The sequence below is a fragment of the Saccopteryx leptura genome, chromosome X (genome assembly GCF_036850995.1).
Source record: "Saccopteryx leptura isolate mSacLep1 chromosome X, mSacLep1_pri_phased_curated, whole genome shotgun sequence".
Classification (NCBI taxonomy): Eukaryota; Metazoa; Chordata; class Mammalia; order Chiroptera; family Emballonuridae; genus Saccopteryx; species Saccopteryx leptura.
The window spans coordinates 63,703,863-63,731,157 of record NC_089516.1 but is presented as its reverse complement, the minus strand read 5'-3'; the positions used below and the strand labels follow the sequence as shown (position 1 = coordinate 63,731,157).

The window sequence follows — 27,295 nt, the reverse complement described above, 5'->3', positions numbered from 1 at the left end:
AACTACTTGAAAAGGAAATTAAGAATATTATTCACCAAAACCAAAAAGTGGAAATAACTTAAATATCCATCAACTGATGATTGGATAAAAAATGTGGTATATCTATACAATGGAATATTATTCACAATAAAAAATAATGAAGTACTGAGACATGCTACAAGGTAGATGAATCTCTAAAACGTATTAATTATAGGCCTGACCTGTGGTGGCTCAGCGGATGGGGTGTTGACCTAGAAATGCTAAGGTCACCGGTTCAAAGCCCTGGGCTTGCCTGGTCCAGTAATGTGTGAGAGTTGATGCTTCCTGCTCCTCCCCACCTCTTTCTCTCTCTCTCCCCTCTCTTTCTAAAAAAATGAATAAAAAAATATCAAAACATGCTAATTCTAAAAGGCCACATATTGAATAATATTATTTATACAAAATATCCAGATAAAGCAATTCCATAGAGTCATAAAGGAAATTAGTGAATAGCTGTGGTTGGAAGGAGGGAAGAAATGGAAAGTGATTGGTTATTGGGAGATTTTCTTTTGGGGTCATGAAAATGTTCTGGAACTAGATAGTGAAGATAGTTCCACAACATTGGAATGACTAAATGTCACTGAATTAGACACTTTAAAATGGTTAAAATAGTAAATTTACATTTTGTGTATTTTATCATACTTAAAAAAATGTTGGAGCCCTTTCTGGGTAGCTCAGTTGGTTACAGCATTGTCTTGATATGCCAACATTGTGGGTTTGATCACCGGTCAGGGCACATACAAGAATCTACCAATGAATGCATGCATAGGTGGAACAACAGATTGATGTTACTTTATCTCTCCCTTCCTCTCTTTCTCTCTCTAATATCAATAAATGATAAATAAAAAGTGGTTTCACACACACATATAACAACAACAGCAACAAAAAAAGCTAGGGAAAAATGAGGGAGGTCATAGAGATAGCGGAGCCCTGAACCACAATGTAAAAACGTCTGATTACCCTGGATAGAGAGGACGGTCTAGCAGCTTCCAGCCATATCAGCTAATTTAGCTAAGGCACCAAACCACTGAACAAAGCAATCTTGAATTTTCCAGCCTTAGTCAAGCTCCTAGTTGAAAGAAGCTGCAAGAATGGCTTCAGACAATGCCACATTAAATCACAACAGTTGAGCCCTCTCAATCCACAGAATCCTGAGAAATAACAAATTGTTGGTATTTTAAGCCAAAAAATAGGAACATATACTTTGCATGGTCACCAACGAAGAGCAATTCTTGATTATTTTAAGTAGAAGAGTATAAAGGTGTGGAAAGTAAACCTGGGCTTGATTTTTAAAACCTTAGTCTCAAAGGTATGCCTAGAATCTAAATTCAAAGTGTGTTGTGAATTGGGAAGCCTGAAATCTGAGAGAGGTTATTATGACTAAGTTTAGAACTTTGCTTTTCACTCTTCAGTCAAAGCTTTCAAACTTAATTCAAATTGCATAGCGTATTTGAGCCAAAATGCAGTACTCTGGCATGTTAAAAACAAATAGCCGTCCTTAATACAGAAGGGCCTACTTTTAAGAAGAGCAACAGATAACTTAAAAAGCTTATTTAAAGAGGTCACAAGAGGCACTGGGGCAGCACATAGTTCTCTCTAAACATTTTTATGAGATAAATGCAAGTAAAGCAGAAACATGTTTTGGATTTCCCTGAAATTACCCAGTAATAGAGAGCTTCAGTTCACATTTGAATAGACTGTGGTGTTTTATTTTTATTTTATTTTTTTATTAGAGGTGATCAATAATGCCACTTACTATTCTACTTGGCTAAAGCAAGAGTCTGACAAAGAATTCATGAAGAATTCTAGTGTATCCCTATACAATGTGTATATATCGTTTGGCTAAGGATCTCCTCACTTATGCCTCCTTCATTCCCTTAAGTATTTGTTGAATTTTTAGAAACATTCAGGAGATTTTTTTGTGTGTGACAGAGACAGAGTCAGAGAGCGGGACAGATAGGGACAGACAGACAGGAAGGGAGAGAGATGGGAAACATCAATTCTTCGTTGAGGCTCCTTAGTTGTTCATTGATTGCTTTCTCATATGTGCCTTGATCGTGGGGCTACAGCAGACCGAGTGATCCCTTGCTTGAGCCAGCGACCTTGGGCTCTAGCTGGTGAGCATTGCTCAAACCAGATGAGCCCGCGCTCAAGCTGGCAGGCTCGGGGTCTCGAACCTGGATTCTCTGCGTCCCAGTCCGACGCTCTATCCACTGCGTCACCGCCTGGTCAGGCAGGAGAGTAGATTTTGAAGGGTGTGAGGGAAGATGGAAAATGTAGCTCATCCAGTCACACCTTTCTAACTCCAGCACTGTGAGCCAAGGAGAATAGACAGGTCTCTGTGCGTGACAAGTTGAAGTATGTATTGAAAAGATGACGAAATCTGTATTCTAGTCCTGACTGTTTCGCTATACCTTAGTTTTCTCATGTGTAAAATAAAAATACCAATCTCTGCTCCACAAAGCTCACGGGGTTGTGAAGATTCAATGGGATCATGGGTTAGAAGGTGTTTTGTAAACTAAAGAGCTGTGCAAAACCAATACCTTCCCTACTCTGTGCACTATTTTATGCTCTCCACACAAAATCAGGTCTTTACCAATGTATCTCACTTTACCAGATTATAAAGTCATTGAAGACATGGAACATGTCTGCTCTTTTCACTGCTATAACCTTGCACCTAGTGCAAAGCCTGACACAGATTAGGTATTTGATAATTATTACATAAATTGAGCATAAGAAATTAATATTAAAAAAGCAGAGTTTGTTTCTGTGGAACTCAGTCCTTTTTATCTGAACTTTTCTCATTCTTAGTACCTTCTCTGTTTCAGAGCCCTACTGTTTCATATTTCCCCCTTAAACAGTGCCCTGGGCATACCTGAGTGGTGCTGGCGCAGTGGATAAAGCATCTTCCTGGAATTCTGAGGTCACCGGTTCAAAACCCCCTTCAGCCTGACCTGTGGTGGCGCAGTGGCTAAAGCATCGACCTGGTCAAGACACATATGGGAGTTGATGCTTCCTGCTCCTCCCCCCTCCCTTCTCTCTATTCTCTCTAAAATGAATAAACTCTTTAAGCTTCCTGCTCCTCCCCCCTCCCTTCTCTCTCTTCTCTCTAAAATGAATAAATAAACTCTTTAAAAAATATTTACTCAAAACCCTCTTCAAGGCTCAAAGAAGATGGAATTAATACCTAGGAGTTGATGCTTCCTGCTCTTCCCCTCCCCCTCTTCCCTCTTTCTTCTCTCTAAATCAATAAATCAAATATTAAAAAAAAATTCTCTAGGATAAAGAACAAATAACTTCATTTAGAAGACATCAATGGTGAACAATACTTACTGGGACATTCCTCCTCCCTCTTCCTCTTGGGGAATTAACATTCTAATAGGAGTGAAAACCTAAAAGACAGGTCTAATTGTTGGAATTTCAGGAATCAGTAGCCTGTGGGCAATGCCCAATTTCATGCAGGAAGCTTTTGGAAGTCACTGAATCTCAGAGCCAAGATTAGGATAGAATATGGCATTTGCTTTGGCTACAAATTTTTAAAAAATTTTTATTGATTGATTTTAGAGAGAGAGGAAAGGAGAGAGAGAGACAGGAACATTGATCTGTTCCTGCATGTGCTCTGACCGGGGATTGAACCAGCAACTTCTATGCTTTCGGGCAGCACTCTAACCAACCCAGCTATCTTACCAGGACAGTTACAAAATTTAAGAGAGCATCAAAAATTCATTAATCAAGATAAATAATATTACTTGTTTATTTTTTACAGCTTTATTGAGCTATAATCTACATATCATAAAACCCACTTACTAGCCTGACCTGTGGAGGCCCAGTGGATAAAGCGTTGACCTGGAAATGCTGAGTCGCCGGTTTGAAACCCTGGGCTTGCCTGGTCAAGGCACATATGGAAGTTGATGCTTCCAGCTCCTCCCCCCTTCTCTCTCTCTGACTCTCTCTCCTCTCTCTCCCTCTCTGTCTCTCTCTCCTCTCTAAAAATGAAAAAATAAATAAATAAATAAAGCTAAAAAAAAAAAACACCCCAAAACAAACAAACAAACAACCCCCCCCAAAAAAAACCCCACTTACTTAAAAAGTTTACAATACAATGGTTTTCATTTCAACCTACAGAGTTGTGCAACCATCACCATAATCTATTTTTGGAACATTTTCATCATTGCTAAAAGAAACCTTGTACTCAATGGGAATCAGTCTCCATTCCCATCTGTCCCTCCTCCCAGTCTTAGGAAACCACAAATCTATCTTCTGTCTCTATAGATTTGTCTATTCTAGATATTTCATGTAAGCGAAATTATACATTTTGTAGTCTTTTGTGATTGACTTCTTTAATTTAGTACAATGTTGTTGTTTTTTTTATATTTTATTTATTTTTTTATTTTATTTATTCATTTTTAGAGAGGAGAGAGAGAGAGAGAGAGAGAGAAAAGGGGGGAGGAGCTGGAAGCATCAACTCCCATATGTGCCTTGACCAGGCAAGCCCAGGGTTTCGAACCGGTGACCTCAGCATTTCCAGGTCGACGCTTTATCCACTGCACCACCACAGGTCAGGCCTAATTTAGTACAATGTTTTCCAGGTTCATTTACTGTATGGTTATAGTACATTTTGTTTATCCATTCATTAGTTGAGTGAGTTGTTTCTACATTTTGGCTATTATAAATAATGTTAATAAACAAGTTTTTGTGTGAACATATGTTTTCAATTCTCAGGAGCATGTACACAGAAGTGAAAGTGCTGGGTCATATGGCAACTCTAGGTTTAACTTGTTGAGGAACTGCCAAACTATTTCTCATTTTACATTTACACTGGCAATACATGAGGGTTCCAATTTCTTTACATTCTCGCCAATGCTTTTTTTTTGTCTTTTTGATTATAACCATCCTAATGGATGTGAAATTATAAATGCAATATATTTTTTAAATTAATACAGAAAAATCCATGATGAACAAAAAGTTTAAATTTTAAATAAAGACAGAACCTGGCAGTACTGTGCTGAGCCATATTAGAGCCTAAGCCAAAAGTAAATATGTGTGGCCCTGGCCGGTTGGCTCAGTGGTAGAGCATCGGCCTGGCGTGCAGGAGTCCCGGGTTCGATTCCCGCCCAGGGTACACAGGAGAAGCGCCCATCTGCTTCTCCACTCCTCCCCTTCTCCTTCCTTTCAGCATTTCCAGGTCGACGCTTTATCCACTGCGCCACCACAGGTCAGGCCTCAAATAGTTTTAAGTAGCATGCAAAATTAGAACAATACAAACTGGCCTGACCTATGAATAAAAAAATAAATTAAAAAAAAAAAAAAGAACAATACAAACTATTAGAAACTCACTCAAGAGGAAATAGACTTAAAAGTGAAGAGATAGCCTGACCAGGCGGTGGCGCAGTGGATAGAGCATCGGACTGGGATGCAGAGGACCCGGGTTCAAGACCCCGAGGTCGCCAGCTTGAGTGCGGGCTCATCTGGTTTGAGGAAAAGCCCACCAGCTTGAACCCAAGGTCGCTGGCTCTAGCAAGGGGTTACTCGGTCTGCTGAAGGCCCGCGGTCAAGGCACATATGAGAAAGCAATCAATGAACAACTAAGGTGTTGCAACGCGCAATGAAAAACTAATAATTGATGCTTCTCATCTCTCTCCGTTCCTGTCTGTCTGTCCCTGTCTATCCCTCTCTCTGACTCACTCTCTGTCTCTGTAAAAAATAAATAAATAAATAAATAAAAATAAAAAAAATCCCAAAAAAACAAAAAGTGAAGAGATAGTCCTCACTGGTCAATCAGTTGGTTACAGTTTCCTTCCAATGTGCCAAGGTTGCAGATTTGATTCCCAGTCAGGGCACACACAAGAATCAACCAATGAATGCATAAATAGGTGGAACAACAAATCAATCTTTCTCTTTCTCCCTTTCTCTCCAAAATTAATAAAAATCAATAAAAAATAAAAAAGAAGTTTTAAAAATCAGTATAAGTGGAACTCAAAGAAGTAATACTAACCTAAGTTGATTTCTCAAGGGACAGTGCCATAGCATAAAGTCCTGTAGAGACCTTGGGACGCACATAGCGCCTACATCTACAAAGAAAATTGTACATGAATGTTTTAGCAGAATTACTCTTTTGTAAAATCTTAGCTAAACTGTAGAATAATTCATGTCATTATCCCCATTGGAATGGGTGGTAATACTCCACCTTTCTTACTGAAATAAGCCCTGACCGGTTGGCTCAGTGGTAGAGCGTCAGCCTGGAGTGCAGGAGTCCCGGGTTTGATTCCCGCCCAGGGCACACAGGAGAAGCACCCATCTGCTTCTCCACCCCTCCCCCTCTCCGTCTCTCTCTTCCCCTCCCACAGCCAAGGCTCCATTGGAGCAAAATTGGCCCGGGCGCTGAGGATGACTCCATGGCCTCTGCCTCAGGTGCTAGAATAGCCCTGGTTGCAACAGAGCAATGCCCCAGATGGGCAGAGTATCGCCCCCTAGTGGGCATGCCAGGTGGATCCCGATCGGGCGCATGCGAGAGTCTGTCTGACTGCCTCCCTGTTTCCAACTTCAGAAAAAAAAAATTTAAAAAAATGAAATACCACTAAATAAAACTAGTAAATCAGGCCCCCCCCCCCAAAATATTGAACAGCAACTTCACAAACCTATTGTTCTACTATTGCTTCTTGCTATCAATTAATTAATTAATTAATATGTATTTCCTTAAAATCCAAGTGGTCGTTTGTTCCAGAAAATGCCCTGAGAGTCACCAGAAGCAACACTGCAGTAGGGTTTACTCATTTTCCTCCAGCTTTTCTATTTACCATTAAACTATTGCAGAGATGTTGTGTACATAGCTCAAAATAGCCTGACCTGTGGTGGTGCAGTGGATAAAGGGTCGACCTGGACTGCTGAGGTCGCCGGTTCGAAACCCTGGGCTTGCCTGGTCAAGGCACATACAGGAGTTGATGCTTCCTGCTCCTCCCACCCTTCTCTCTCTCTTTCTCTCTCCTCTAAAATGAATAAAGAAAAATAAAAAATAAATAAATAAACACATCTTTTGTTGTACAATCAAGAGATATGCTACTTGATAGGAAAAGATGATTTAAGTCACAGATTCCTTGCAACATTCAGTACTGATCCTCTGCCTGACCAGGCGGTGGCGCAGTGGATAGAGTGTCAGACTGGGATGCGAAGGACCCAGGTTCGAGACCTCGAATTTGCCAGCTTGAGCGTGGGCTTATCTGGTTTGAGCAAAAGCTCACCAGGTTGGACCCAAGGTCGCTGGCTCAAGCAAGGGGTTACTCAGTCTGCTGAAGGCCCACGGTCGGTCAAAGCACATATGAGAAAGCAATCAATGAACAACTAATGTGTTGCAACGAAAAACTGATGATTGATGCTTCTCATCTCTCCGTTCCTGTCTGTCTGTCCTTGTCTATCCCTCTCTCTGACTCTCTCCCTGTCTCTGTAAAAAAATAAATAAATAAAAAGAAATAAAAAAAAGAAAAAAGAACTGGTCCTCCATTTACGCGAGGCTGTCTGCCTGACTACTTCTCTTAGGAAAAGCTCTTCCTCAAAAATTCAGCAGTCTGCCTGACCAGGAGGTGGTGCAGTGGATAGAGTGTCGGACTAGGATGCAGAGGACCCAGGTTTGAGACCCCGAGGTCGCCAGCTTCAGTGCGGGCTCATCTGGCTTGAGCAAAAATGCTCACCAGCTTGGAGCCAAGGTCGCTGGCTCTGGCAAGGGGTTACTCGGTCTGCTGAAGGCCCGCGGTCAAGGCACATATGAGAAAGCAATCAATGAACAACTAAGGTCTTGCAACGAAAAACTGATGATTGATGCTTCTCATCTCTCTCCGTTCCTGTCTGTCTGTCCCTGTCTATCCCTCTCTCTGACTGGCTCTCTGTCCTTGTAAAAAAATAAATAAATAAAATAAATAAATAAAATTTCAGCAGTCCCTTTTGCACTTGATTTCTGGGTTCTGCCCTGCCAACCTCCAAGATGTGCACAGACAAGTATAAATCCTAGGAAATGACACAGTTAAAGCTTAAACTAAGATCTCTTTATTTTACTACACACATTACTTACATAACAGTTGGGCTCCATGCAGTATTTTACACAAGATTGGTGTAAAGCCAGTAGCCACGGCCACCATCACAGCCGCCTGGCCAGTGCAGGTTCGCATTTGATTCGGACAGATGGTAATGAAACAACGGAACCAAGAACTGGTGGGCCATTAGTTTTAGTCCTAGCTTGCACCCGGTTGGTAAGAAATACACACAGTGGGAAAACACTTCTCTTTCCATTCAGGGCTTCCAAAGCCACTGACTTATCCGAGTTTTCCTAGGATCAAAGGTTTGTACCTCAGCAGTCTCATTCACCTCTGTTCTCCATCTCCTTCTCTCTGCACAAACTGGCTTCTCCCTCGGCACTCCACCATCTTAGCAGCTTCTCCTGGCCTCCTCCACGTGGCCTTTCTCTGCTCTCCTCTCTAATGCTAATCTCAGGAACCGAGAGAGCAAGCTCCCAGTTTGCCCCACTTTATAGTGTAGAAATCAAAACCTTTAATCCAGTATACAAACAAGGAAGTCTCTGATACAAAGTCACTTATCTGCCTGACCTGTGGTGGTGCAGTGGATAAAGCGTCGACCTGGAATGCTGAGGTCGCCGGTTCGAAACCTGTACTTGTCTGGTCAAGGCACATATGGGAGTTGATGCTTCCTGCTCCTCCCCCCCTTTCTCTCTCTCTCTCTCTCTGTCTCTCCTCTCTAAAATGAATAAATTAAAAAAAAATTTCAAAGTCACTTATCTGAGGCATAAGGGGATTCCTCATGAGAGTGCACCACCCCACATCATGCAATCAAAAGCTTAGTCTTAAAACTAAGCCTTAGGCTATAACCATTCTGCCTGCTTACAGCCTGTCCCCCACACCCAATGCAAACTATAAGCGAGTAAACATATATAATATTTAAAAACTTATTTGACCAACAAATGGGTATAGATCAAGGTCCAAATATCTACACAGTTCTCTACCATTATCTTCTATTTGAGGGTGAAAATAGTAAAATTAAGAAAAAATAATGATGTAAGTGAATAGAATAAGAAGTGTTTTCTGTTGGGTTCGTGTAGAAAGCTCCAGATGTCATTAGAATTAAGAGATACTCTATACTTTTAGAAATGGATTAGGGCCTGTCAAATGTGTTTTACTTACCTGTGCAGCATGAACTTCCCCCACAAACCTTCCATACCATTCACCCACAATACTTCTGTCACTGGAAAAGATCCTAGTCCCTGGGGCCTTTCCTCCTTGGTTCAGGAAAGGGACAGGGTGCAGCATTCAAGTGAAGCAGTTTACTAAGCAAAGCTATGCACTTGGCACAAGGCACAAGTGTACAAATTCAGCAAGTCTGAGAGCCCCTACTGGAGTCTTAGGAGTTATGTACTTCTAGCTTCAAAGCTTTGTTTCCCTGTTATCAGGGTTAATAAACAAGGTTTCAAGGTTCCCCTTTGCAGTTGTTCTTGTAACTATTGGGACAATGTTTTGGTGGCTGGTACCCAGCTCGTGTATTTGCCTCATAGCGAGAGACCAAAAAAGATCAATGTTTTAATAAATATAGAGTCTTCTTAGAGGAGTCAGGATTTGAGCTGAATTTAAAATTAAAGGACTTTAGACAGGAGAACAGCATCCTAACCCCTTTAGAAAGATGCTTTCTGTTAAACAGAATTAAACAAGGAAGCAGCTTGTTCTGAATCCCTTTTTGTCATTGACTCACAGTGATGGGGGAACTCAAGAATTAAAATTTTAGCTTGAGCTTTGGTTATGGCCAGTGGGCATAATTGTTAATGCAAGTGAGTAAAAGCTTTGTTCCAGGAACTGGGATACCTGAACAGCTCTACAGGATGTAAGGAAATCTGTGAGCGATCCACCTTTGTGCCCCAGGGGACTGCAAATAATACCCTTTTGTGCCCCAGAAGAACTGAAAGTGAACTGCCTTTGTGCCCCAGGCCACTGCAAGCAGTCTTTGTGCTCCAAGGATGAAATGTCCCCTGACTTTGACCCAATAAACTTTTTCTATAATCTCATTACCTCTCCCTTGAAATTTCAAAACCCTTACCTACATTTTTCTTCCCCTTATAAAAAGGTTGGCTGAGGAAAGGGGGTTGAGATAATTTGGGAATGTAACCTGTCTCCCTAGATTGCCAGCCATCTGAAGAGTTCCCATACAGATTCAATTCTTTTCTCTACTTTTTGGCTGAATTGGTGACAGGCAGCACGAAGTCTGATATTTTTACCGGTTTCAACAGTATGAATTTAGGTCTAAACCTTCCACATCCCTGTCTTCAATTTTCCCATATTTTCAATTAGTTGGCTGAAGTGGACCTTGATCTCCAGAAACTCGGGGCTCAACTGGAGTGAAAAAATTAGGTTTTTGTTTATGCTAACACTTACTACCTGTTGAACCTTTTGGGAAATTGCTTCATCTCTCTAAGCCTCAGTTTACTCATCTATAAAATAGGTAAAAATCAGTCCCCAGCTTACCTTATAATATTGAAACAATTTGGTGAAATAACAGACAGATAGGCTTATTATAAGACGGTGCACAATTTGAAGTAAATGAAAGTTGAGAACAAGAGATATCCAGAAATGTGGCAAGAAGAAAGGACTCGGCGAAGGTTTAAAAACATTGGGGTTGGAAAAAGAAAACAGAAACGAACGTCTGTCTGACCTGTGGTGGCGCAGTAGAGAAAGCGTGGAACCGAAACGCGGAGGTCGCCAACCCGGGCATGCCTGCTCAAGGCACACACGGAGAAGCAACTAGGAGTTGCTGCTGCCCTCCCGGCCCCGCCCCCTGCCATCTTAGGCCCCCACCCTACCCTTGTGCCCCTCCCTTGTCCCGCCTTTCTCTCTCTCTCTACTGTCTGCAAAATCAATAAATAAAATTTTTAAAAAAAGAAATGAAGGGAAAGAAGTAAGAACGAGGGGACTTCAATGACACTAAAGGATGCGAGAGGAAGTGCAAGAAATCGAGAAAACTGGAGGGGAGGCCCCAGTATTGCTAGGTCACGTTGCCGGCGGAGCCATTTAGGTAGTGCACCGCGGTTCGGCGCCGGGCGTATTTCGCTGTGACGTTCACCACGAGCGATTATCCGCAACGGCTCATTTAAGACATAAGATGGCGGCGGTTGCTCGGTGCTTAAGTATTGCCCGAGTACCATATTGGAAAAGTGGCCAGAGGACGAGTTTACTAAGGAAAGTCCCGAGATTGGCCAGTTTTTGTGTTGTGGTGAGTGCTGAACGTCAGACCGTTAGAAAAGGGGTCCTTAGCGAGCCTGCACACATCGGGTCGCGTGGCTTACCTGAGGTGGGGGAGGAGCTGGCTTGTATTTCCTTTTTCTCGTTTCGCCTCTCTTCAAAATATCAAAGAATAATTTTTCTTTTCTTAATCACATCACCACCACTGATGTGGCGAGGTGCTGGCAGAAACTAGATCTAGGAGGGATTTGGGGTTGTTTTCCTCTCGTTTTTCCTTGTTTAAATGGGTTTTTATTGAAACCATTTCCCCCACCTCACAAGATTCTTTCTCTCCAGAGTGGTTTAGGACCAGCCTAACCTGTTGGGCTTATTCGTCCTTGTTTCTTTCGTGCTGTTTTTCGCGTGCAGACGGCATTATTTTGATAAACTGTTCAGTTTGTAACATTAATTAGTGCTCGATTAAACATTTCTTTTCCTGTGCTCTTATAGATGCCCCAAATGAGGACTTTTAGGCATATAATACCTTAACATTTGTTTTGGAAGCATCTCAGAGGTGTGCGTGTGTGTACAGGTAATCTTTGGGAAAATTGCTGTATTTTTTTGTGGCTTGTTGATTACCCACTAAGGAAGAGAAGAACTAGGTTTCGCATGTTAAGATCTCTTGGTGAAAATAAATTTGTTATGTATAACATATTTACTGTGGAAGAATACCAAAAAAATTGCATCGTATCTGTTGTTAAATCCTTATGTGGTTAAAACAAATTTTGGTTAAGAAGTGCCCAAATCTCACTCATATATTGCTGGACAGAGTATGACTTTCTACAGCCTTTTGAAAAAGTAATCTGGCAATATTTAGGGAAATACAAAATACAGATATCACGACTAATTACCGGAACCTAATAGTCTCACTTTTAAGAATATATCCTACAGAGAGGAAACCTTTGTAGCTTTGTTTTTGTGATGAGCAATTGGAAGCAACCTGTGTATTCATCAATAGAATTTTTTTTTAGAATGTTTGAATAAATGATAAGACATTGGTATTATGACATACAACTTACAACTGTGGAAACAGATTTACCTCTAAGCTCTTTTGATCTACAGAATGCTATACTGTCTTGTTATGTGAGAAAAATAAGTTGCAGAATACCCTATCTACTGTCATCCTATGTTTTTGGTGGTGGGGTGGGGTGATGAAAGAATTTAAGTTTAACTTTTTTTTCTTTGTCTTTTTTTGGGGGCTTTCTGATATGCTATGAAATACTTAAGACATATAAAGAATAATACAATGAATCTCTGTTCTCACTGAGCCACCCCAACTTCATTCTTTTAAATGTTCATAGCGCCTGACCTGTGGTGGCGCAGTGGATAAAGCATTGACCTGGAACACTGAAGTTGCCAGTTCGAAACCCTGGGCTTGCCTGGTCAAGGCACATATGGGAGTTGATGCTTCCTGCTCCTCTCCCCTTCTCTCTCTCTCCCCTCTCTAAAATGAATAAATAAAAGAAAAAGATTTAAAAAAAATTAAAAAAAAAATGTTCATAGCCAGTTGTCCCAGAACCATTTGTTGGAAGAGACTTTACTTCCCATTGAATGGCCTTGGGACCCTTTTTGAAATCAAATGACTATAGATATATGTGTTATTGATTGGTTGGTTGATTTTACAGAAAGATGGGAAGGAGGGAGGAGAGAGAGAGAGAAACGTTGATCTGTTTTTCTGTCTCTTCCTGCATTCCCTGGTTGACGTCTTTAAGTGCTCTGACTGGGTACATGACAACCTTGGCACATCTGGATGATGCTCTGACCTACCTGATCAGTGTCATAGATATATGCCTTTATATTTGGTCTTTCAAATTTATTTCATTTGTGTCTATCCTTGTCAGTACTGTACTGTTTTGATTACTGTAGATTGTATGTCATCAGTTTTTTTTAAGGTTTTATTTATTTTATTGATTTTAGAGAGAGAGAGAGAGAGAGCAAGACTAGTTGTTTTACTTTAGTTGTCCATTGATTGTTCCATGTGTGTGCCTTGACAGGGGAAACCGGGAGTTTTTTTTTTTTAAAGAATTTGGGGCCCATGTTTTTTTTTATTTTATTTTATTTATTTACTTATTTTTTTATAGAGACAGAGAGTGAGTCAGAGAGAGGGACAGACAGACAGGAACAGAGAGATGAGAAGTATCAATCATCAGTTTTTCATTGCGCGTTGCAACACCTTAGTTGTTCATTGATTGCCCTCCCACATGTGCCCTGACTGGGGGCCTCCAGCAGACCAAGTAACCCCCTGCTCGAGCCAGCGACCCTGGGCTCAAGCCAGTGAGCTTTTGCTCAAACCAGATGAGCCCTCGCTCAAGCTGGCGAGCCCGGGGTCTCGAACCTGGGTCCCCCGCATCCCAGTCCGACGCTCCATCCACTGCGCCACCACCTGGTCAGGCTGAAACAGGGAGTTTTGAATCCACGAACTCAGCTTTCCAGGTTGACACTATCCACTACACCACCACAGGTCAGGCTGTCATAAGTTTTAAAATTGGGCAGTTTCAGCTCTCCAACTTGATTCTTTTTCAAGATTGTTTTGGCTATTCAGGCTTCTTGAAATTCCATATGAATTTTAGGGTCAGCCTGTCCATCTCTATTTAAGTCATATAGAAAAAAAGAAAAAGAAGTTATAATCCAAAAAGATAATAATACTTACTTTTACATTTACCTGTATAGTTACCTTTACCCATATTCTTTATTTTTTCATATACTTTTGAATTACTATCATCCTTCCATTTTAGCCTGAAGAACTCCCTTTTACAGTGTTTGTAGGTTTTATTAGCAATGACCTCTCTCAGCTTTTATCTGGTAATGTCCTTTTTTTTTTTTTTTTCCATTTTAGAGGGGTAGGGGGAGGGCAGGGAGGGAGAGAGAGAAGGGTGTGGGGAGGAGCAGGAAGCATCAACTCCCATATGTTCCTTGACTGGGCAAGCCCAGGATTTTTTTTTTTTTTTTTTGATAATTTTTTTTTTTAAATATTATTTTTTTAATGGGGTGACATCAATAAATCAGGATACATATATTCAAAGATAACAAGTCCAGGTTATCTTGTCATTCAATTATGTTGCATACCCATCACCCAAAATCAGATTGTCCTCTGTCACCTTCTATCTAGTTTTCTTTGTGCCCCTCCCCCTCCCCCTTTCCCTCCCCCTTTCCCCCTTCCCCCTGTAACCACCACACTCTTATCAATGTCTCTTAGTTTCACTTTTATGTCCCACCTACGTATGGAATAATGCAGTTCCTGGTTTTTTCTGATTTACTTATATCGCTTCGTATCATGTTATCAAGATCCCACCATTTTGCTGTAAATGATCCGATGTCATCATTTCTTATGGCTGAGTAGTATTCCATAGTGTATATGTGCCACATCTTCTTTATCCAGTCTTCTATTGAGGGGCTTTTTGGTTGTTTCCATGTCTTGGCCACTGTGAACAAGGCTGCATTGAGCATGGGGCTGCATGTGTCTTTACGTATCAATGTTTCTGAGTTTTGGGGGTATATACCCAGTAGAGGGATTGCTGGGTCATAAGGTAGTTCCATTTTCAGTTTTTTGAGGAACCACCATACTTTCTTCCATAATGGTTGTACTACTTTACATTCCCACCAACAGTGTATGAGGGTTCCTTTTTCTCCACAGCCTCTCCAACATTTGCTATTACCTGTCTTGTTAATAATAGCTAATCGAACAGGTGTGAGGTGGTATCTCATTGCAGTTTTGATTTGCATTTCTCTAATAGCTAAAGAAGATGAGCATCTTTTCATATATCTGTTGGCCATTTGTATTTCTTCCTGGGAGAAGTGTCTGTTCATATCCTCTTCCCATTTTTTTATTGGATTGTTTGTTTGTTTGTTGTTGAGTTTTATGAGTTCTTTGTATATTTTGGATATTAGGCCCTTACTGAGCTGTTGTTTGAAAATATCATTTCCCATTTAGTTGGCTTTCTGTTTATTTTGTTATCAGTTTCTCTTGCTGAGCAAAAACTTCTTAGTCTGATGTAGTCCCATTCATTAATTTTTGCCTTCACTTCTCTTGCCTGTGGAGTCAAATTCATAAAATGCTCTTTAAAACCCAGGTCCATGAGTTGAGTGCCTATGTCTTCTTCTATGTACTTAATTGTTTCAGGTCTTATGTTTAGATCTTTGATCCGTTTTGAGTTCATTTTAGTACAGGGGGACAAACTGTAGTCCAGTTTCATTCTTTTGCATGTGGCTTTCCAGTTTTCCCAGCACCATTTGTTGAAGAGGCTTTCTTTTCTCCATTGTGTGTTGTTGGCCCCTTTATTGAAAATTATTTGACCATGTATATGTGATTTTATTTCTGGACTTTCTATTCTGTTCCACTGGTCTGAGTCTCTATTTTTCTGCCAATATCATGCTGTTTTGATTGTCGTGGCCCTATAATATAGTTTGAAGTCAGGTATTGTAATGCCCCCAGCTTCATTCTTTTTCTTTAGGATTGCTTTGGCTATTCGGGGTTTTTTATAGTTCCATATAAATCTGATGATTTTTTCTCTGTTTCTTTAAAAAATGTCATTGGAATTTTGATGGGAATTGCATTAAATATGTATATTGCTTTGGGTAATATAGCCATCTTGATTATATTTATTCTTCCTAACCAAGAACAAGGTATATTCTTCCATCTCATTATATCTTTTTCGATTTCCCTTAACAATAGTTTTCATTATATAAGTCCTTTACATTCTTTGTTATGTTTATTCCTAAGTATTTTATTTTTTTTGTTACAATTGTGAAGGGGATTATTCTTTTGAGTTCGTTCTCAATTGTTTCATTGTTGGCATATAGAAAGGCTATTGACTTCTGTATGTTAATTTTGTATCCTGCGACCTTACTGTATTGGCTTATTGTTTCTAGTAGTCTTTTTGTGGATTCTTTGGGGTTTTCGATGTATAGGATCATATCATCTGCAAAAAGTGATACCTTTACTTCTTCTTTTCCGATATGGATGCCTTTTATTTCTTTGTCTTGTCTGATTGCTCTGGCTAGAACCTCTAGTACCACATTAAGAGTGGAGAGAGTGGACAACCCTGTCTCGTTCCTGATTTAAGAGGGAAAGCCTTCAGTTTAGTGCCATTTAATATGATGTTAGCTGATGGTTTATCATATATGGCCTTTATCATGTTGAGATACTTTCCTTCTACAACCCTTTTGTTGAGTGTCTTAAAGTTGTGTTGTGTTTTATCGAATGCCTTCTCTGCATCTATTGATAATATCATGTGGTTTTTGTTCTTTGTTTTGTTGATATGGTGTATTACGTTAACCGTTTTACGTATGTTGAACCATCCTTGAGATTTCTGGGATGAATCCCACTTGATCATGATGTATTATTATTATTATTTTGTGTGTGTGTGTGTGTGTGTGTGTGTGTGTGTATTTTTCTGAAGCTTGAAACGGGGAGGCAGTCAGACAGACTCCTGCATGCGCCCGGCCGGGATCCACCCGGCACGCCCACCAGGGGGCGATGCTCTGCCCATCCTGTGTGTCGCTCTGTCGCGACCAGAGCTACTCTAGCGCCTGGGGCAGAGGCCAAGGAGCCATCTCCAGCACCCGGGCCATCCCTTGCTCCAGTGGAGCCTCGGCTACGGAAGGGAAGAGAGAGACAGAGAGGAAGGAGAGGGGGAGGGGTGGAGAAGCAGACGGGTGCTTCTCCTGTGTGCCCTGGCCGGAAATCGAACCTGGGACCTCCGCATGCCAGGCCGACGCTACACCACTGAGCCAACCGGCCAGGGCTGTATTATTTTTTTAATATGTTGTCATATTTGATTTGGCAGTATTTTGTTTAGTATTTTAGCATCTGTATTCATCAGAGGTATTGGTCTGTAGTTTCCTTTTTTTGTGCCGTCCTTGCCAGGTGTCAGTATGAGGGTTATGTTGGCCTCATAAAATGTGTTTGGAAGTATTGCTTCTTCTTCAATTTTTTGGAAGACTTTGAGTAGAATAGGAACCAAGTCTTCTTTGAATGTTTGATAGAATTCACTAGTATAACCGTCTGGGCCTGGACTTTTATTTTGGGGGAGATTTTTAAATCTTTTATTTATTTATTTATTTATTTATTTATTCATTCATTCATTCATTCATTTTAGGAGAGAGAGAAGAGATAGAGACGGGGGAGGAGCTGGAAGCATCAACTCCCATATGTGCCTTGACCAGGCAAGCCCAGGGTTTCGAACCGGCGACCTCAGCATTTCCAGGTCGACGCTTTATCTATTGCGCCACCAAAGGTCAGGCTTTGGGGGAGGTTTTTAATAGTTTTTTCTATTTCCTCCCTGCTAATTGGTCTATTTAGGCTCTCTGCTTCTTCTTGACTCAGTCTAGGAAGGTTGTATTATTCTAGGAATTTATCCATTTCTTCTAGATTGTTGAATTTAGTGGCATATAGTTTTTTGTAGTATTCTACAATAATTCTTTGTATGTGTATGATTTCTCTGGTGATTTCTCCTCTTTTATTTTGGATTTTGTTTATATGAGTCCTTTCTCTTTTTTCCTTGTGAGTCTTGCCAAGGGTTTGTCAATTTTGTTCTTTTCACAGAACAAGTTCCTTGTTTTATTAATTTTTTCTATAGTTTTTCTGTTCTCTATTTCATTTATTTCTGCTCTGATTTTTATTATTTCCTTTCTTCAGCTGGTTTTGGGTTGTCTTTGTTCTTCCTTTTCAAGTTACTTAAGGTGTGAAGTTAAGTGGTTTACTTGGGCTCTCTCTTCTTTGTTTATATAGGCCTGAAGTGATATGAACTTCCCTCTTATCATTGCTTTTGCTGCACCCCAGAGATTCTGATATGTCCTATTGTCATTTTCATTTGTCTGTATATATCTTTTGATCTCTGCGCTTATTTCTTCTTTGACCCATTCATTTTTTAAAGGTATGTTGTTTAGTTTCCACATTTTTGTGGGTTTTTTTTCCTTTTCTTTGTAGTTGAATACTAGTTTCAAGGCTTTATGATCAGAAAATATGCTTGGTACAATTTAGATTTTTCTGAATTTGCTGATGTTATTTTTGTGGCCCAACATATGGTCAATTCTTGAGAATGTTCCATGTACACTAGAGAAATATTTATACTCAGTTGCTTTGGGATGAAGTGTCCTGTAGATGTGTATCATATCCAGGTGCTCTAGTGTTTCGTTTAAGGCCAATATATCTTTATTGATTTTCTGTTTGAATGAACGATCTAGAGCCATCATCTGTGTATTGAGGTCTCCAAGTATGACTGTATTTTTGTCAGTTTTTGTTTTTAGGTCAATAAGTAGCTGTCATATATTTTGGTGCTCCTTGGTGTGGTGCATATATATTAAGAATTGTTATGTCTTCTTGATTCAGTGTCCCCTTAATCATTATGAAATGACCATTTTTGTCTCTGAGTACTTTTGCTGTCTAGTAGTCAGCATTATCAGATATACTATTGCTACACCTGCATTTTTTTGGATGTTATTTGCTTGGAGTATTGTTTTCCAGCCTTTCACTTTGAATTTGTTTTTATCCTTGTTGCTTAGGTGAGTTTCTTGTAGGCAGCATACAGTTGGATTTTCTTTTTTAATCTATTCTGCTACTCTGTGTCTTTTTAAAAAAATTTTTTTATTATTATTTTTTTTTACAGAGACAGAGAGTCAGAGAGAGGGATAGACAGGGACAGACAGACAGGAACAGAGAGATGAGAAGCATTAATCATTAGTTTTTCGTTGCAATACCTTAGTTGTTCATTGATTGCTTTCTCATGTGCCTTGATCGCGGGCCTTCAGCAGACCGAGGAATCCCTTGCTTGAGCCAGCAACCCTGGGTCCAAGCTGGTCAGCTTTTGCTCAAACCAGATAAGCCTGCGCTTAAGCGGGCGACCTTGGGGTGTTGAACCTGGGTCCTTCCGCATCCCAGTCCAACGCTCTATCCACTGCACTACCGCCTGGTCAGGCACTCTGTGTCTTTTTATTGGTGAGTTTAATCCATGTACATTTAGTGTAGTTATTGACACTTGTGGGTTCTCTATTGCCATTTGATATATTACTTTCTGTTAGTTTTGTATCTTGTTTGATTCTTCTTTTTTGTTTTTCTATCCTTTGTTTTTGTTTGTTTGTATTCCATACTTCTTTCCTCTGTTGATACCTTTTTTAAGTCATGTGCTTCTGTGGTGGTATTTTCAAGTGTGGTCACCATTAAGTAATGAAAAGGGTACCTACCATATTCATTATTGTACCCTATCTTATGGGTGTTTCCGCACTCCTTCGTCCTTTGCTACTGTTAATCTCCATCCTCTCCCCTTTTTTTTGTTTTTGTTGTCACAGTTTAAATTTGGTTTTATTGTGTTCTTGGTGGAGCTTTTACTTGTGATTTTGTTTCGTTTTCTTCTTTGTATCTGGTTGGAAAACCCCCTTTAGTATAAAATATTTCCTGGAGTGGGGGTTTTCTGATGATAAATTCCAACTTTTCTGTGTTTGTGAATGTTTTTATTTCTCCTTCATATTTGAAGGATAGCTTTGATGGGTATAGTATTCTTGGCTGAAAGTTCCTCTCTTTCAGGACTTTAAATATTGGGGTCCACTCTCTTCTAGCTTGTAGAGTTTCTGCTGAGAAATTCGATGATAATCTAATAGGCCTTCCTTTATAGTTGTATTCTTTTTTCCCCTGGCTGCCTTGAGAATTTTTTCTTTGTCGTTGGTTTGTGCCAATTTCATTATGCTGTGCCTTGGAGTAGGTTTGTTGTGGTTAAGAAAACTCAGTGTTCTGTTTGCTTCATGAATTTTTGAGGCTTTAGTTCTTTCCACAGGCTTGGGAAGTTCTCGTCTATTATTTGTTTGAATATATTCTCCATTCCATTTTCTCTCTCTTCTCCCTCTGGTATACCTATATTCTTATGTTATTCTTTTTGATGGAGTCAGACAATTTCTGTAGGGCTTTCTCATTTTTTAAAATTTTTGAGTCTCTTTCTTCTTCTCTCTGTTGTGCTCAAGTTGCTTGTCTTCTATGTCACTAATCCTACCTTCTATCTGGCCTGTTCTATTAGCTAAGCTTGTTACCTCGTTTTTCAGTTCATGAATTGAGGTTTTCATCTCTGTTTGATTTGTTTTTATAGTTTGAATTTCCTTGGTAATATATTCTTTGTGTTCGTTGAGTTGTTTTCTGAGCTCCCTAAATTGCCTTTCTGTATATCTCTGAGTATTTTTAGGATTTCTATTTGAAATTCTTTGTCATTTAGTTCCAAGGTTTCCAATATATTAAATTTTTTCTCCATAGATTTTTTCCACATCTATCTGTGATACTTCTGTATCTTTTGTATCCATGATATTTGATTTCCTTTTCTTTTTTTTTTTTTTTTTTTAAATTTTTTTTTCTCTTTTTTTAAATTTTATTTATTCATTTTTTAGAGATGAGAGAGAGAGAGAGAAGGGGGGGAGGAGCTGGAAGCATCAACTCCCATATGTGCCTTGACCAGGCAAGCCCAGGGTTTCGAACCAGCGACCTCAGCATTTCCAAGTCGACGCTTTATCCACTGCACCACCACAGGTCAGGCCTGATTTCCTTTTCTTAATGGCATCAGAGGGTGGTCTTGTTGATAGCACTTCGTTTTCAGTGTGTGGAACTTCCAGATGCTCCAAGGATAGATTTTTCTGTCTCTGGTTGATGAACTTGTTGAAATTTTGGGGAGATTTGTCTGTCACGCTCCTCACAGCGCCATTTCTCTCACCTCCGAAGATGATTCTTAAAATGACTAAGGGGATGGAGAACCGATGACGTAGCCCTCACTGCCTCCCTGGGAACATCTTGCCCAGACATCGCTAGCCTGGCTCAGAGCCATAAGCCCTCACCAGGATGTATAGCAGCGAGATGTCCTCATTTTTTAGCCATAACCCCTTACCCCCTTGTACCCTGACTGCCTAGCTCTTATCAACCTTTAATCTATGTTTTTCTTGATTTCCCATTTTTGAAAATTTTAGATGAATGGATTCATATAATATGTGGTCTTTTGTGATTGGCTTCCTTCACCTAGCATAATATTTCAAGGTTTATCCATGGTGTAGTGTATATCAGTACTTCATTGTATTTATGCCTGAAAAAAAATCTTTTTTTAGCGGGTGCTCGAGAGAGACACAGAGACGGAGACAGGGACAGGAAGGGAGAGAGATGAGAAGCATCAATTCTTCTTTGTGACACCTTTGTTATTGTTTTCTCATATGTGCCTTGATGGGGAATGGGGGGGTCCCAGCAGAGCGAGTGACCGCTTGCTCAAGCCGGCGACCTTGGGGTTTCGAACCTGGGTCTTCAGCATCCCAGTCTGTTGCTCTATCCAGTGCACCACTGCCTAGTCAGGCTATGGCTGAAATATATTACATAGTACAGTATCGATATATCAGATTTTATTTATTTGTTTATTCATCAGTGGACCTTGGACGATTTCTATCTTGAGGCGATTAAGAATAATTCTAGGTGGGTGGAATAGGTGGAGGGGATCAGGAGGTACAAATTCCCATTTATAAGATAAATAAGTTGTGGGATGTAATGTACAGCATGGTGACTATAGTTAATTATATTGTATTGCAAAGGTGAAGTTTGCTGAGAATGTAAATCTTAAAAAATTCTTATCACAGAAAAAAATATGTTAACTTTATGTAGTGACAGATGGTAAATAACCTTAATAACCTTAGTCAGGTGGTCACTTTGCAGTGTGCGCAAATGTCAAATCATTATATTGTACTAATATAATGTCCAATGTCAGTTATATTTCAATAGGAAGGGTGGAGTATTTTCACCCATTCCACTGGGGATAATGACATGAATTATTCTATACAATTTAGCTCCAATTTTAAAAAAGGATAATTCTGCTAAAACATTCATGTATAAGTTTCTGTGTAGACGTGTTTTTATTTTTGTAGGTATGTATACTTGAGTGTTATTATGGGTCATATGGTAACTGTATGTTCCTATTCCAAAGTGCCTGCTCTATTTTACACTCACACCAGGAATATTTGAGTGCTCTAACTTGTCTACATTCTCACCAGCATTTCTCATTATCTGACCTTATCTAGTTCTTGCCATCCTAGTGGGTGTGAAGTTGTATTTCTTTTTAAAAAAATTTTAAAATATTTATTCATTTTAGGGAAAGAGAGAAACATTGATCTGCTGCTCCACCTATCATTCATGCATTCATCACTCAACTCTCGCATGCTCCCCTACTGGGGATTGAACCCACAACCCTGTCTTACCCAGAGGATGGTCCAACCAACAAAGCTACTGGGCCAGTGCTGAAGTGGTATTTCATTGTGCTCTCCTTTTCTACCAGGTTAGTGCCCTGCTGTTACTCCATAGGGAGGTGCAATTTGAATGTGCCCACAATCACCCAGGGGTGATAGTGGTTTTGTTAGGGCTGTCTTTCTCTAAGCATACCCAGCAACCAAGTACTGCTAACTGTGAAGCATTGTTTAATTGTTTTCCACAATGCCCTGGGACATAGACTACTGAAAATTCAAACTGGGACCTTTGAATGAATATTTTCTAAGATTAGTGTTTGATGTTTGTTCTGACCCCAGGAGGACTCCTCCTAATTGCCTTTTTCCCTAGTTCTGCAAACGAATTGACCTACAATTTAGCCTGTATTTTGAGTCTTCTCCTAATTGCCTTTTACTGCAATCTCTTTCTCTTTTCAGGGCTCTTTCTCCATGCTCTTGAAATTGAAGTCAGTTCCTTTGGGAAGAGATTAGGAGCTATCTATTTTAGTATCTGCTTTCTTCCTCAAGCAAAAGCTCTGAGCCTGGTCTCTGGTGAGGGAGTGAGGGACAATGTCAAGTTTCTCTCTGACAATTCTGCTCTATTAGCTGAATGTTTGTGGAGATGGGTTACAGCCGGAGGCCTATTCAGTTTGCCCGTCTTCACAACCCAGTCTGCATCCAATTACAGTCTATATTCCATCAGTGGGGAAGAGGTGGCAGAAGATAATCCTTGCCTCTTAATCACAGTTGCCAGTGATTTAGCCCTAGCAACAGTCATCCGAGGGCTGGATGAAAAATTCTAGTACCCTGTTTGTCCTTATAAGAAAGCTCTCTGTGTTCCTTTAAAAAATTTTTTTTTTATTTTGTGCCAGAGAGACAGAGGGAAAGACAGGGACAGACATACAGAAAGGAAGAGAAACAGGAAGGGAGAGAGATGAAAAGCATCAATTCTTCGTTGTGGCACTTTAGTTGTTCATTGATTACTTTCTCATATAGGCCTTTAGCAGACCGAGTGACCCCTTGCTCAAGCCAGTGACTTCGGGCCCAAGCTGGTGAGCCCTGTTCAAACCAGATGAGTCCGTGCTCAAGCAGGCGACCTTGGGGTTTTGAACTTGAGTCCTCAGCATCTCAGGCCCACGCTCTATCCACTGCGCTACCACCTGGTCAGGCTTTTACCTTTTCTTTAGTGACTGGATAATGTTACCTATTTTCACAGTCTTTTATTTTTTATTTTACCTATTGAAGTTTTATGTTGAATTCCTCTGAAATTCAGTGAATTTTTCATTTCAATTACTGTACTTTTCAGCTTTAGAAATTGTACTTAGGCCTGACCAGGAGGTGGCGCAGTGGACAGAACGTCGGACTGGGATGTGGAGGACCCAGATTCTAAACCCCGAGGTTGCCAGCTTGAGTGTGGTATCATAGATGTGAACCCATGGTCACTGGCTAACACGGATCACTCAGTTTGCTGTAGCAACCCAGTCAAGGCACATATGAGAGACTAATCAATGAACAATTAAGGTGCCAAAACAGAATTAATGCTTCCCATCTCTCTCCCTTCCTATCTGTCTGTCCCTGTCGGTCCCTCTATCGCCAAAAAAAAAAAAAAGGAGAGAGATTGTACTTGGTTCTTTTTATGTGGTTTTTGTCTTATTGATATTTTCTATTTATTGATAGACTGTTCTCCTGGTTTTCTTTCTTTCTTTATTTTTTGGTTTTCTTTAATTTTTGCCTATGGTTTCTGTTAGCTCTTTGGAATATTTTTGTAGTAAGTCAATGTTTGGATTCCTTAAGGACTCTTAGTTTTTTGTTGTTGTTGTTCTGTGAATGGGCCATACTTATTTCTTTACATGCCTACTCATTTTTTGTTGAAAAATAAGCATTTTGAATTTTATAATATGGTGGTTCTGGAAATCACAGTATTTCTCCTACCCTTGGTTTGTTGTTGTTGCTTACAGTGCTGCAATCATTCATTTGTTTAATGATTTTTCTGAACTATTTTTAGCAAAGACTGTATTCCTGTCATATATGGTCACTAAATTTCCATTTCATTATCTCAGTTGTCAGCCAATAACCTGATAAGATTTTAGATGAGAAAATGTGTAGCTGCTTTCTTCATTAAGTATTATCCTGATTGTAGTAAGTTTCTGATTAGATTCTAGAGTTCTGAAAAAGTTGATTCTTGAGTTCTTGCCAGCTTCATCATTACAGTGGAGGCACTCCCTAATTCACCTCCCCCCCTTTTTAAAAGGTTTTAGTATTTTAGAATGGTTTTAGATTCACAGCAAACTCGAGAAGAAAGTATAGTTTTCTCCTCTGTACCTCCTGCCCCCATATATGCATAGCCCATTATCAACATCCTCTATCAGAATGGTACATTTGTTACAACTGATGGACCTACATTGGCATGTAAGTATTACCTAAAGTCCATAGTTAACATTAGGGTTCACTCTTGATATTTTACAGTCTGTGAGTTTAGGCAAGTATATAGTCTCATATATCTACCATTATACATGTATCATACATAGTATTTTCTCTGCCCTAAAAATCTGTTTCACCTATTTTTTTTCTTATTTCACCCTCCCTCCTAAACCCTAGCAATCACTGATCTTTTTACTTTCTATATATTTGCCTTTTAAAGAATATCTCATGCAGGGGGTCCTCAGGTTATGACAGTCTTGACATGCGTCGTACTTACAAATTATGTGGACGAACTATTTTGGTTGCATGCGGCCGAAGAATACGCAGTAATGTGGCATATGAGTGAGAGAGTTGGTGTCTCCCAGTATGGTCACCTATGCTATTTTGTACTGTTAAAAGCTCAAGTGTTGGCCTGACCAGGTGGTGGCGTAGTAGATAGAGCGTCAGACTGGGATGCCGAGGACCCAGGTTCGAGACCTCAGGTCACCAGCTTGAGCGCGGGCTCATCTGGTTTGAGCAAAAGCTCACCAGCTTGGACCCAAGGTTGCTGACTTGAGCAAGGGGTTACTCGGTCTGCTGAAGGCCCGTGGTCAGGGCACATATGAGAAAGCAATCAATGAACAACTAAGGTATCGCAATGTGCAACGAAAAACTAATGATTGATGCTTCTCATCTCTCTCTGTTCCTGTTTGTCTCTATCTATCCCTCTCTCTGACTCTCTCTCTGTCTCCGTTGAAAAAACAAAAACAAAAAAAAGCTCAAGTGTTCCGTTTGTGTTTTGCTAGGGTGTATTTTGATTTACACTGAAATTCGCGTTTTGTCACTGTCATAGGAATGGAAACTGTGTCATGACCTGAGGACGCCCTGTAGTTGGAATGATGCAGTATATTGCTTTTTGTTGGCAGCTTTCAGTAATATGTCCTTTCATGGCTCCAATGCACACTTCCTTTTTTTAAAAAAAAAATTTTAGAGTGGGAAGGAGAGATTGAGAGAGAAGAGGAACATTGAGCTGTTTTCGAATGTGCCCTGACTGGGGTTCTAACTGGCAACCTCTGCACTTCAGGATGTGAAAATATTTTCTGACATTAAACTGCTCCGTGGCCCAAAAAAGGTTGGGGACCACTGCTCTAACCAACTGAGTTACCCAACCAGGGATCAATAATAACTTAAAATGTAAATGTATAAAGAAAAACTTGGCCTGACCTGTGGTATATGATTTTAATCTTGAATTTGTTAAGACTTACTTGTGTTCTAACATGTGGTCTTATCTTTGAGAATGTTCCATCTATAATTGAGAAGAATGTATATTCTGCTGCTTTGAGATGAAATGGTCTGTAAAAATCAATAAATTCATGTGATCTAGTTTGTCATTTAAGGTTGCTGGGTTTTTTTTTCATTTTATGTCTGGAAGATCGACCCCTTGATGACAGTGGGGTGTTAAAATCTTCTGTGACTGTATTGCTTGCTGTATATCTCTCCTTTAATATCCACCAACTTTCTATTTTTAAAGCCATCACTTTTTTTTTCCAGAGACAGAGAGTCAGAGCGAGGGATAGATAGGGATAGACAGACAGGAACAGAGAGATGAGAAGCATCAATCATTAGTTTTTCGTTGCGTGTCATAACACCTTAGTTGTTCATTGATTGCTTTCTCATATGTGCCTTGACCGCGGGCCTTCAGCAGACTGAGTGACCCCTTGTTTGAGCCAGCAACCTTGGGCTTAAGCTAGTGAGCTTCTGCTCAAACCAGATGAGCCCACGCTCAAGCTGGTGACCTCGGGGTCTCGAACCTGGGTCTTCCACATCCCAGTCCGACGCTATCCACTGCGCCACTGCCTGGTCAGGCAAAGCTATCACTTTTTTTAAAGTAAGATTTTATTTATTGATTTTAGAGAATGTGGAGAGAGAGCAAGAAACATGTAACTTACCAGGCAAGCCTGGGGTTTCAATCCCTTGACCTCAGCATTCCAGGTCTACGCTTTATCTACTTTGCCACCACAGATCAGGCCAAAGTTTTTCACTTTCTTTCTAAAAAATATTTTACTTACTGGATTTTTTTTCTTTCTTTTTTTTATTTTTGTTTTGAGAGAGAGGAGACAGAAAGGTGCAGGGAAGGAGCAGGAAGTATCAACTCGCCCATTTGTGCCATGACCAGGCAGGCCTGGGGCCTCAAGCCAGCAACCTCAGTATTCCATGTTGATGCTTTATCTACTGTGCCACCACAGGTCAGGCCAAGTTTTTCTTTATACATTTACATTTTAAGTGATTATTGATCCCTGGTTAGGTAACTCAGTTGGTTAGAGCAGTGGTCCCCAACCTTTTTTGGGCCACGGAGCAGTTTAATGTCAGAAAATATTTTCACGGACCGGCCTTTAGGGTGGGAC

General features: G+C 40.2%; 1 long non-coding RNA gene and 1 pseudogene across 5 annotated transcripts in view; one reads left to right on the top strand and one right to left on the bottom strand.

The window, feature by feature from the left end:
• The window catches only part of LOC136385402 (uncharacterized), a 43,677-nt gene extending 32,851 nt beyond the window's left edge, over window positions 1–10,826 (bottom strand). For 4 of the 5 annotated variants that reach the window (XR_010747815.1, XR_010747816.1, XR_010747820.1 and 1 more), the window contains exons 1-2: window positions 10,720–10,812; window positions 2,894–3,002 (exon numbers count right to left, since the gene is read on the bottom strand). This is a non-coding gene — a long non-coding RNA (uncharacterized lncRNA). Of the gene's footprint in view, window positions 1–2,893; window positions 3,003–10,719 lie in introns of all 5 variants that reach the window. The other variant, XR_010747819.1, reaches the window with a different exon arrangement.
• A 327-nt stretch (window positions 10,827–11,153) lies between these two features.
• The window catches only part of LOC136385685 (CCHC-type zinc finger nucleic acid binding protein pseudogene), a 119,837-nt pseudogene continuing 103,695 nt past the window's right edge, over window positions 11,154–27,295 (top strand).